Genomic DNA, 11967 nt, shown 5'->3' with positions numbered 1-11967 from the left:
AATCTGGCTTTTTGCTAGTATTTTTTATTTTGGGCAAAACAAACAAAACACTTCAGTAAGTTATTTCTTTTAAAAATAGATTTACTTATTTTTTTGAAAGACAGATTTATACAGAAAAAGAGAAACAGAGAGCTTTTCCATCTGCTGATTCACTCCCCAAATTTTCACAACACCCAACCTGAGCTGATCTGAAGCTGGGAGTCTGGAACGTCTTCCAGGCCACCCGCACAGATGCAGGGGCCCAAGGACTTGAGCTATCCTCCAGTACTTTCCCGAGCTGAGAGCAGAAAGCTGGACTGGAGGTAGAGCAGCCAGAGCATGGACTGATGCACACACAGGATGCTGGCACTTGCGGGTGGAGACAATCTGTTGAGCCACTGCACTGCCCCAATAATTTATTTCTTCATTGAAACTAATGCTAAGCCTGTTTACATGTGATTTCTAAAACTAAAATAGGTAGAAGATTTTGTTGAAAGATCCAATTTTCCTTAAAATTTCCCATATTTTACTCTGATAGGGGGGGCTCACTAGGAATATGTCTGCAAGGTTCTTTGCTTTTTGGAGACCTGGTTGCATCAAAACAGTTCGCGTCCCATGTCAATCATGTGAGAACATTTGTTCTCTTTTTCAGAAGAATAGCTCATTTCTTGTTTCTAAACACTCATTCTCAGCTTTTTAAATCTATTCACTGCATCAACGAATGCCGTTTTTGATTCTCTTTACTAAGATATCAGCTCTGGAATATTAGTCCTGTTTCTTTTTTTTTTTTTTAATTCAAAAAGTTTCTTTTGGTTACTTGAAGTTCTGTTAGTCTGTTAGGGCCATTGGCTCTCTTATTCCCATGAGGCTCCAAGACATTGGTAAAAGCAGCATAACTTAAGGATGTATGAGAATTTGCTAACCAAATAGCTCTGTTTGAATGCTATGTTTCGTTCTGTCTAAATGTTTCACTGGACAAAGTCGTTAAACGTAAATGCAGCAATCCCATTGCAATGGCTCAACGGCTAAATACTGATCTTGCGAGCCAGGGATCCCATATGAGCATCAGTCCATGTTCTTGCTTCTCCACTGCCCATCCAGCTCCCTGTTTGTGGCCTGGGAAAGCAGTCGAGGACGGCCCAAAGCCTTGGGACCCTGCACCCGTGTGGGAGACCCAGAAGAGTTTCCTGGTTCCTGGCTTCAGATTGGCGCAGCATCGGCCATTGTGCTCACTTGGGGAGTGAATCATCGGATGGAAGATCTTCATCTGTGTCTCTCCTCCTCTCTGTATATCTTTGTAATAAAAATAAATAAATCTAAAAAAAAAATAAAAAGAGGTGGAGCCTTTGAGAGAAGTGATTAGACCGGGAGGACACCACCTGCACCAAAAAAATAAATTTTTTTTTTTTGTGCAAGAGTGGGTTGGTTATTCAGAGAGAGAGAGAGAGAGAGAGAGAGAGAGAGAGAGAGAGCGCTTGATTACCAAAGTGAATTCTCTCATACGTTATTCCCCCTGTCCACCTCCACTCTTTGTGTGCTGTCTTGTCGTGTTATATTCTCCTCAACGTTGGGACAGCCAGAAGATTCTTCAGATGTGGCCCTTTGATTGTGAACTTCTCATCCTTCAAAAATGTAGAAACACATTGATTTTCTTTCTGAAATTCCTACACTGTTGTATTCTGCTGTGGGAGAAGAAAATGGCACAGAGGTTAAAGTTAACGTTCATATCTGCTTCCTGCTGCATTTTCTAGCTCCATAGCTCTAACCCTACTCTCAGATCCATTCAGGATTCCTTTCTGGGAAGAGTTTATGCACACTTAACATTTTTTCTCTCATTTCTTGCTAGAGACATTTCTCTTTTTATCATTCACCCCTTGTCATATTTATGATTCTCGATATACATAGAGCCAACAGAATTTGTGACTATGCATGCAAATAGTCTTGCTATAAGATATTGGCTTGTAACAATTATGGGGGTATAGAAATTTCAAGATTTGTAGTAGGTGCTGACAGTGCTACTGATATACTTCTAATCCAAGCCCAAAGATCTGAAGCTTGACAACCAGTGGTAGAGGCTTAACTAGTGAATCCAACCTCAAAAGCAGGAGAAACTTTGTCCCAGTTAGAAGATAGAGAGCAAATTCTCTTTTTTTTGCCACCTTTTGCCCTATTAAGGCCTTCAGTGAGCTGAAGGGTCTCTCCTGCCCCACTCCACACATGTTGGAGAGGATAACCTAAAGCACAGAATCTGTTTTCCTAGTCTACAGATCCAGATGTTCATCTCATCCAAAATGTCACCAGACACTCATCTATACCTGATATGTCACCAAATCTATGGATAACCTGTGATCTGGTCAAGTTGGCACGTTAAGCCAACAGTCACACCTTTCTCTTTTCAGTATGACCATCCCTTTCTCTGGAGAAATTATCATGACCTGCTGTGCTGGGAAGATTATATTATTATAATTTTATCAATTAAACAAATACACTTGCTTCCATCATATAACCTACCAAAGTATGTTTTCATTGCCCAATTTTTTTGAGTTAAACATGAAACCCTACACCCAAGTTCTATATTTGTCCTTCCTAGTCTTACCTTTGTAAAATCTAATTTAAGGGTTATACTTCTGCTCTTAGGAGGTATTCAATAAATGTTTATTGGATGCAAGAGATATTCAATTAACCTTTAACTTGATTCCCTACTAACATTAAAACAATACAATTATTTTAGCTTGATTGCTTCTGTAACATTTACACCTGGCCAATTACGGCTGAATATATATGTAACAATATTCAACATCTTGGTTTCATTAACTTTCCTCTGGGATTTATACACCAAACCTGCCCAGACTGTGGTCTGGATATTTTATGCTGATTAAAACAGTGGCTCCCTGGTTAGAATTTTCTTTCTTGCACCCCACAAGGGAAAAGGGCATTCAATTTAGCTGTTTCAAATTAGAATGTAGTGCAAAAGAAAGATCTGTAACAAAAAATATCCTAGATTAGATGAACAGAACCAATTTTATTCATTGCATTTTAGTTAATGACTTCTTTGTATTCAGCATTTAGAATACTACCTGGCACAAAACAGATTCTAAAGATCGTGCAGTGAGTGAATTTTGAGAAGTTGCAAAACTTATTTTAGTCATAGTCTTCTCATTTAGCATGTGATGGTAATTGTCTTTCCAAAGTTTTTGAGATTATAGATGAGTTACGTATTTGAATTGAGTATAGAGTAGTTGTAAAATGTGTCTTTAGTGAATTTCTTATTTTCATAGCATTAAAGTATATGGAAATGTGTTTGTAAGTGCAAAATTCATATTCCTTCCTGAAGCTCCCAGTGACACACTCAGCCCTTCATTTGAAAACACATTCTATATGTCTGACACAATGCTAAGTGACTTATATGTGTAATTTCATTTTATTTTAATAAGTCATTGCTCCACTCAGTTGACAAGGGAAATGTAGTCTCATGAAGTTTCAATAATTTGTCCAAGCTCACTAAGGTACGGAATTGCAAACCCTAAACCAGCATCTGGGGTTTCCTGATACAAGAATTCAATGGCCATCACGTCATGCAATTTTAAAATGCCTGGAAAAAGACACTGTATCCATTAAAAGTTAATTTCTTTCTCCTTGTGCAATTTTAAGATGCCTGGAAAGTAGTCTGTGTCCATTAAAAGTTAATTTCTTTTTCCTTTTTATCCAACTGAGTAAGTGTTCTTCTGGCTGTATATCCCTTAGATTTGTACCTGCACAGAGGATATGGTGTTGGGGAAGCAGGGGACAGGCATGACTTAACAAGAATGTGTAAAGATGCTTGCTGATTGAAACAGAAACTTGCTCCTCCTGCCCTGGGCTGGTTCCGGCAGAGCTGGAATCTGGTCACAGTTGCCACAGATGAGGTCTTCTCTGGACAGACTTTGGGCTTCCTTGAATTGCACCAAAGAATTGGTGTAACTTATTTTCTCATCTTTGAAAAGATTTTGGAGACACACAGCTGTCCGTATGCAGTTAAAAGGAAAGCGGAAGATGACATGTACCTTCTATGTTTATCCCTAGGCTCCCCGAAGGTTCACTGCCAAATATAAAGTGAATCACTGTGGCATCATTCAGTTTTTAATCCCAGCACTGGGAGAAGTCCTTCTACTTGTATTTTAGGGCCATTCCCTTTCCTCTACTTTTCTGAATGATTTCCACACCCTCCCAAGCTAACATTAGCGGTTTTTTCTTCATTGCTTTATTGCTTTTTTTCCCCCATCCTTTCTGCTCTTAAGGGTATCTTCTTTCTTTGCTTATGATATGAATAACAGCTGATGTTCTGATTTGGCTGTGATTTTTCTTTTAGCTAATATACTTTGTTTTTTCTGTGAAGTGAGACTCTTAGAGGATAACTGCTTTGGTTTTTTCCCTGTTATCTTCCAGGTCTGAGTTAAAAATTAACATTTACAAACCAGATAGAATAATGAAGTGATGCATCACATAGTCAAAAACATTTACAATTAACTCTGTTACACTTTTAATTTTTCAGGAGCAAATTGTCTATTTAACTAGTAGGGGCAATCTCTCAATAACCAAATATTTGGACTACTTCCAATTTAGATTTCTCTCCCAATGTTTAATAAACTGATTTAAAAAATATTAAATGCACTCAAAAACTCAAAATAAGGAAAATATCTTTAATGACTTTTTTTGCCAATTAAAAATTTGGGTACATGAATTCTCCATTTTGGACTTTTTATTTGAAAAGCAGGGAACTAGAGATGAGGGAAAGACAAATGCCTACAATAGCTAAAATTCTATCAGGTTGAAGCCAGGTGCCTGAAACTCCGGCTGGGTCTCCCATGTGTGTGGTAGGGACCTGAATTCTTGATCCATCACCCAGTTCTTCTTACATGCATCAGTAAGAAGCTGGATAGAAATAGGTAGACCTGGATTCTAGGTTCTCCCACAGAGTGAGAGGGCAGCATCCTAATCAGTAGCTTAGCATACTGTGCCACAGTACCTGTCACTAGGTTGGTTCTTAATGACCAGGCACACAAATACAGAAACACACCCATCCACACTCACTTGCACATTGTGTATCTACTTCAACTCATTTTGAATTTATTAATTTTCTCAGAAAATTATTCATTTACAATTAATAAAATTATTTTGTAACAACACTCAGTTTTTTAAAAGCAAAATCAACATTTTAAAAAGACATTGTTATTACTGGAACAAAGCATTTGATTACGTTTTAGTCTCAAGAAGTGCGACACTTTATTTAGGTAAATGTCACTATTTATAACACAGTTTTTCTTTTCTTTGTCTTTTATTTCTCATTTGTGAAAGCTTACATAATGTATGCAGTAAATATGTTCTTTTGGCAGTGTAATTATTTTCAGCAGATACAATCCTTAATTTTATTTCTCCACATTTACATTAAAGATTAACATGTTTGCATGAGAGCTTGGCAGATTAACAGCTCATTGTTTAGTTTTATGATTTTTATGTTAAGCATTAAATAAATCTGTCATTGACAAATCTGAGTTAATGTCAATGATCTTATTTTTTAGATTATTTCATGACATTGCAATTTTGGCAAAATACGCATGTATATATGTTAACTCATAAAAGTAAAAAATGAAATTTAATTTCAAATGTTCAGTATACATAATATTTTTGAGCCAATCACATGAAAAAATTCAAGCTCTTATTCCTTGTCCTGTAATTTATTATTAACAACTCTACGTCTTTTAATTATGAAATTGATCTCTTTTAATTGCTTATTGTTAAAACTATATTCCATTTCATTAATCTTTTTTTTTCTGGGAATAATACACATTTGTAAGTGTTTAATTAACTCAGTTGTATGGGGGTTAACAGGCAGATACATATCGAGGTCATCCAAGACACACGATTGTCAGACGGTTGCTAGGCAACAGATAGCAGGTTTGGCTGATATGTGTTTCTAGGCAAAGCCTGTGGTGTGAAAAGAACAAATTATGTCACACCTGCATTTTTGTTGTTGCGATTTTTGAAAATAAACTTGTATTTGAAAAAACAGCTTTGACATTTATGATGCACGTCACATTTCTTCTAAATGTCAGAGGTATCAATACACTAAAATGACAGATGACATTTTATTTCTTATGTGATCTTAAACATGGACCTTTCACATAATCCCATTTTTGTATCTTGTCATCAAGTCAATTAGTGCTCCAAATTCATTGTGATTGAAAGGACACCACAAATCAAAATTAATTGAAAGAATTAATTTAAAATTAATATGTTTCAGTCCTACTGAACTAGAAACAAAATGACTTAGATGACATGACAGGCATGACACCAGAGTTTGTCATTAGCACCGGAAATGATGCTGGAAGATTGCATTTCATTTATTCAGGGTAGAATTCTTTTGTTATTTCGATTTATTAGAAATGCTATTGCTATGCATCATTAGATTTATTTCATTTTTCAATTATTTATAAAGCTATAGCATTTATATAATAATAAATACAGTGTCTAGAATAATGTTAATAGCATTTTTATGAATTTGAATAAAGTTTGCTTTTTCTATCCTTTTGATAATTCTGGATATTCACCTTTAGGGCACATTTCAGAGTTTTGATCTCCATCAAACATAGAGCAAGTCATACAAATTCAAAAGGAGATGGTTAACTATTAACTATTAGACAACCAGAAGATAGAAATATCTATTGGTTCATTTTTCAAGCATATTACACTGTTTTAATGGAGACATTTAGAGATCAAGTTTTTATTCTCCACTAGAAAAGCTGTGGCAATATCATTTTTTTAAAAACTTTTTATCAGTTTTGTTTTTCATAGGTAGCATTAATTTAAAAATTCAGTGAAGTATTGTTTTATCTTTGGATTTTTGTTGGATTATAAATTGAATGAGTTCCTGGCAAATATTAGGAATAAAATTTCTTTTTTTTTTAAAGATTTATTTATTTATTTATTTTTGAAAGTCAAATTTATAGAGAGAAAGAGAGCAGAGAGGAGAATCTACTCCGCTGGTTCACTCCCCAATTTGCCTTAATGGCTGGAGCAGAGCCCATCTGAAGCTAGGGATCAGGAGCTTCTTCTGGGTCTCCCAAGAGGGTGCAGGGTTCCAAGGCGTTGGGCCGTCCTCTATTGCTTTCCCAGACTATAAGCAGAGAGCTGGATGGAAAGCGGAGCAGCTGGGACATGAACCAGTACCCATAAAGAATCCTGCACATGTAAGGCAAAATATTTAGCCACTAGGCTATCACACAGGCCCAAGAATAAAGTTTAAAATGTGGAAGAAGAATATATGCAACATTTTTATAAAGGAGGACTTGATATTTTTCTTTCTTGAATTGCCACTCTGGCCTCTTTCCAAGTTCTATTTCACAGATAAGCTAAGAGAACTCACTGGTAACAAAATATGTAAGGAAAATAAGTTGGATATGGATGCACAGTGAAAATTATTTAGAAAGAGAACTAAAAATTAACAAACTTTTTTTTCTTAATTCAAAGTATATGGTTACGTAGCTGGCACCTGTTAAATTTGTGTAGACTTAAAAACTGAAACTCAGATTTTATTCCTTGGCAAAGTCATCCAAGTAATTGTGTTTTGTAGTTCAAGGGAAAATGCCAGATGCTACATTGTTACTGTTAATATAATATAATAATATTGATAAAATTACAGTACTTCATTATAAAACACTGTCTTAAGGATATGTTGAACTTTAAGAGAAATGGTGGCTTTATTCACTATGATTTTTCTAGAAAGCACATTTTAAAATATTTATACTAGGTCAAGGGCAAACTATTTGCCTAACACATTTGAAAATAGCAAACATGTTCAAATAAATATTGATACTAGATTTTAAAAATATTTCAACACATTCTGAAATTAGCACATTTAGAAAATTAGGGCTGTTACAAATTGTGTACTAGATTGCTCAAAAGGTGATACTGCTTTCAACATTATGTCTTTTAAAGCTATTATGTTCAATTTTCATTTTTTCCTTTTGACATCCAGAAATACACACATGTCTGGATCAAAAAAATTTTCTTTAAAGGATAAGAAAAAAGCATTAACATGTTAGTATAGACACTTTCCTTTGAAACAAATTTCTGAGGATGTCTGAGCTATTAGTTGTGATTAATTGACTTTTTTGCTGTTTTAAAAATTATTGGCATATAGCAGTTCCATGTATTTATTGACACAATGCCATATTTTGATGCTAGAATAGATTGTGTTATGACCAAATTTGGGTAACTAGCATTTTTCTTTGTCCTGAATACTTCAGAATTTTCTCTTCTAAGTGTTTAAAATGTGCAATGCATTATCAAGAAGTCTGGAATAAATTCATATTAAGTGGCTGAATTGAGAAAGAAAATGAAATTGTCTCCATACAGAGAAAATGGGTGTCAAGGCCCAGAATTGGAAAGGAGTTTACTGAATTCTGGGAACCAAAAACGGTTTCACGAAGATAAAATATATAGTGTCTGTGTGTATATGAAAGGAATATTAATAATTTCTTTCAATGACACCATTGGAGGGGAGGCAATGTTGTGATTCAACTGTCTACAAAGAAGCAAGACGAAGAAAGATTTGAGGAGGGAAAGTGGAAATCAAACTATGAGGCCGACAAAGTGAGCTGAGTGGAACAGATGATGATTTAAAATAGGCTACTGTAAGAGGCTAGGGAAAAGTAAGTGTTCTAAAGCTACAAAAGGATGCTTCAAAAAGTTTGTAGTGAATGTAATTGAAAGACAAGTGTATTTTGGTGCCAAAGAACCCATTTAAATCCAAACAATTCCCATACAAAATGGTTAACTGGAGAGGGAAAGAACTGGGAAAGGAGCTGCATGGAGTGGCTTGAGACAAATGATAATACATAATCATGAACAATCGACTACATCAAACACCACTGCAAATTCAACTAATATGGAAACAATAATACACATTGTGAGTGGGAGAGAATGTCTGAGTGGAATATGTTTGTTGGTAAAGGCTGAAATTCTCTCTAATCTTTAGGTGACATTCACAAGCAAACATCTTTGTAGGATAATATGGTTCTTTTGGATAGCTAAAGGAATGTAAGGTTGGTGCTCTGTCAAAGTGGGAAGACTTATATCACTCTGAGGATTCTGCCAGAAAAATTGTAACAAAACAAACAGTTAAGCTAATGTTGAGAAGATTGTGAGTATGTTAAGTGGGAAGTGAAGAAGGGCAATCTACTTTAGTACAATCTACAGGAACAATATCCCACGTAAGGACATGCTTTGCAGGCTTTAGGGTTTCCTTTTAAGGATGTGACAAACATTTAAAAAATAAAGCACAAATTGATACTTTCCTCAGTTGTAAATCTGGTTCCCAAAGTTCAGGAATACAAGGAAGTTGTTTCTTGCATGAAAGGAAAGATTTTTAGGTTGGATCAGATTTAAGAGACAAAGATATGAAGATGATCACTCTTAGGATAGAGCTTATGAAGTCTGTGAAGATAGGCAGAAGATCACCAGTACTTTGGGTGATTTCTTTGGAGTTAAAGGAATGTCTGTTTTTTAAAGGTATTGGGGTATCTCATGCATTTCAGTGGCTGAGAAGGTGGAAAAGAGAGGAGTCCCTTCATGAAAGCCTGTGGATGTGGTGGTGCCAAATGGAGATGACTGTTTCTGCAAGCTTCTGTGATCTGTGAAGTGCATAGAGAAATATAAGTACCAAGATTATCCCTGGGGAGAGAGAGACACAAGGAAGATGAAAAAGAGCCAAGAAATAAATGCAGAAAACCTAGGGAGTTTTGGGGGAAGCATTGTAGTCCCATTTTGATTTTTCATCCCCTTTGGTGTGTGAATTTTTGTATTATCTCCACACCTGGTACAGGGGTTAAAGCAGTCTGCACATATCCTAGAAGCAGAATTAAAGGAAAATGAGGAAAATTATGTTCAGAATATTAGTGAAAGAAATGATTGAACTAGTAGACCAAAGGTTCTATTTGGTAGACTAAAATAACACACAATGAATTTCAAGTAGAAAAAAAAATTGATTTTTAAAATTTTTAATTGATTTTGAAGCATTGTGCCAAGCCTTAGCATGCATATGTTTAGGAGATAGGTGTAAAGGGATATTTATAGCTTGGAGATGATCAAGGAGAATAATCATAGGTTTTTCACACTTGAACTGATTGAAGAAGATACAGTGTCAGATATCATGGCACCCACTGTTATTGTTGCATGTAGTAAATATTTTGTTTTTTTTTATTGATATTCAAGTAGTGAGAAAAGTAGGTGATGAGTAGTTTTGAGAAAGATTTCCAGGCATCCTCTGGTTCTGGTACCATAAAGAAAGGTTGAGTTCTCTGCCTCACTGTCAAAGCCATGCTCCCTCTTTTGTTGACATGTATGCCACAGAGTGTGACACAAAGTTACAAAGAGCAACAGTTGCCCTTATGTTCTCCTGTTTTGATCAAAAAGACATGTGATATGTTAGAATTTCCTGGGGCAAATGAACTTTGGTGAAAGGGGCTTCCAAATATCTCACTAAGCTCACTTGGATGCAAAAGACAGGAAAGATGGGAAAACAGAGAAGACTTGTAAGAAACAGACAGTCCCTGACGACAGCTTAGCTTGTAAGGCTTTGAAATGTCTTGGTAAGTTGTGAAAAAATTGTTAAACTCTTGATTTTGTTACTAGTTGCTTCAGTCAATGTGGAGAATTTGCAAGATTGTTCAGATTGCAAAGTCTTCATCTTTAAGTAGATTTTATTTGACATAAAATGCATTTCAATGTAATTTTAATGTTTTAGATATCTTTTCTTATCTTTGGGAATGACAGTGAAGCAGAGTCCCAGATCATGTAAAGCGGTTTTATGTATATAGATATACCAAACCGCACTGAAGGAGTGAGTTATGGTTGTCACATGATGTGTTTATTTATAGTCATTATAATTTACACTGTTCTCAGAAATTATATCTTATCACATGGTTTATTTTTCCTTAATGCTAAAGGTGTTAACTAATTACACTATAATTAAATGTAATTTATCAACTAGAAATATAGACAAAACCAGCAATCAGAGAGTGTTTCTCCATTCATAGATGTTCAGTGAAGGTGTATCATGTAATTAGTTTACCAATGTTTACTCTAGAACAAGTAGGATAAAATTGTCATCATTTTTTCCTTTCATCATCTGACAACACAGTTGGAATTCATTTGCATATCTTTACAATGGAAGTTATTACCCTCATCACAAATCCAGTGTTGTATAAGCAGCAATGAAAAAGAGAAGTTTATGAGGATGTTAGAGACAAGCAGATGGATTTATTGTTGAATGAATCAGTTCAAAGTGTGTATTCATTTTAGGCAGGGTAACACATGCTTACATGGATCTCTTGTGAAATCAAATTTAGTCAAATACCCTAAAAGACAAATGATACTGACTCCTACCCATAGCAACGTGAGACAGGGTTCCAAGATGTGACTTACAAAGCAGATAATGAGCAAACCTCATGTGAAACTTGCTCCCTTACCCGTCTAAAACAATGAAAACGTTAAGGTTGGAGAGGCTAGGCAGTGGGAGCTAGGTATCTTCACAGCTTTTGTGCTTTATGTGTTGTTCCTTCCCAAGTAGTTATGTGTAGATGTTGGAGTGGAGTTCTTTCTTTTCTCAAGTGAGTAAGACTCATAGAAACCTGCAGGAGAGACTGATGCCAGTCTACCTGTGGTTTGGAGAACACTGACACTGCAGCAGAACTGTCTGCCAAGAAAGCAAGGGAGAAGAACAATGCTTTGGGAAGTTCACTGTGTGCACACGAATCATTTTTAAAGGTGTTGAGAAGGGGGAAAGGAAGAAAGGAGAGGGAAAGAGAGAGGGGGAAAGATCTTCCCATTGCTGGTTCATTCTCCAAATATATGAATATCTTACCTTGAGTCATGCCAAAGTGAAGAGCCTAGAATTCCATTAGGGTATCAGGAACTCAGGTACTTGAATCATTACTTCCTTCTTTCCAG

The sequence above is a fragment of the Ochotona curzoniae genome, unplaced genomic scaffold (assembly GCF_017591425.1).
Source record: "Ochotona curzoniae isolate NIBS_2020 unplaced genomic scaffold, NIBS_Ocur_1.0 contig_1071, whole genome shotgun sequence".
Lineage (NCBI taxonomy): Eukaryota > Metazoa > Chordata > Mammalia > Lagomorpha > Ochotonidae > Ochotona > Ochotona curzoniae.
Note: the sequence above shows the minus strand (reverse complement) of the source record.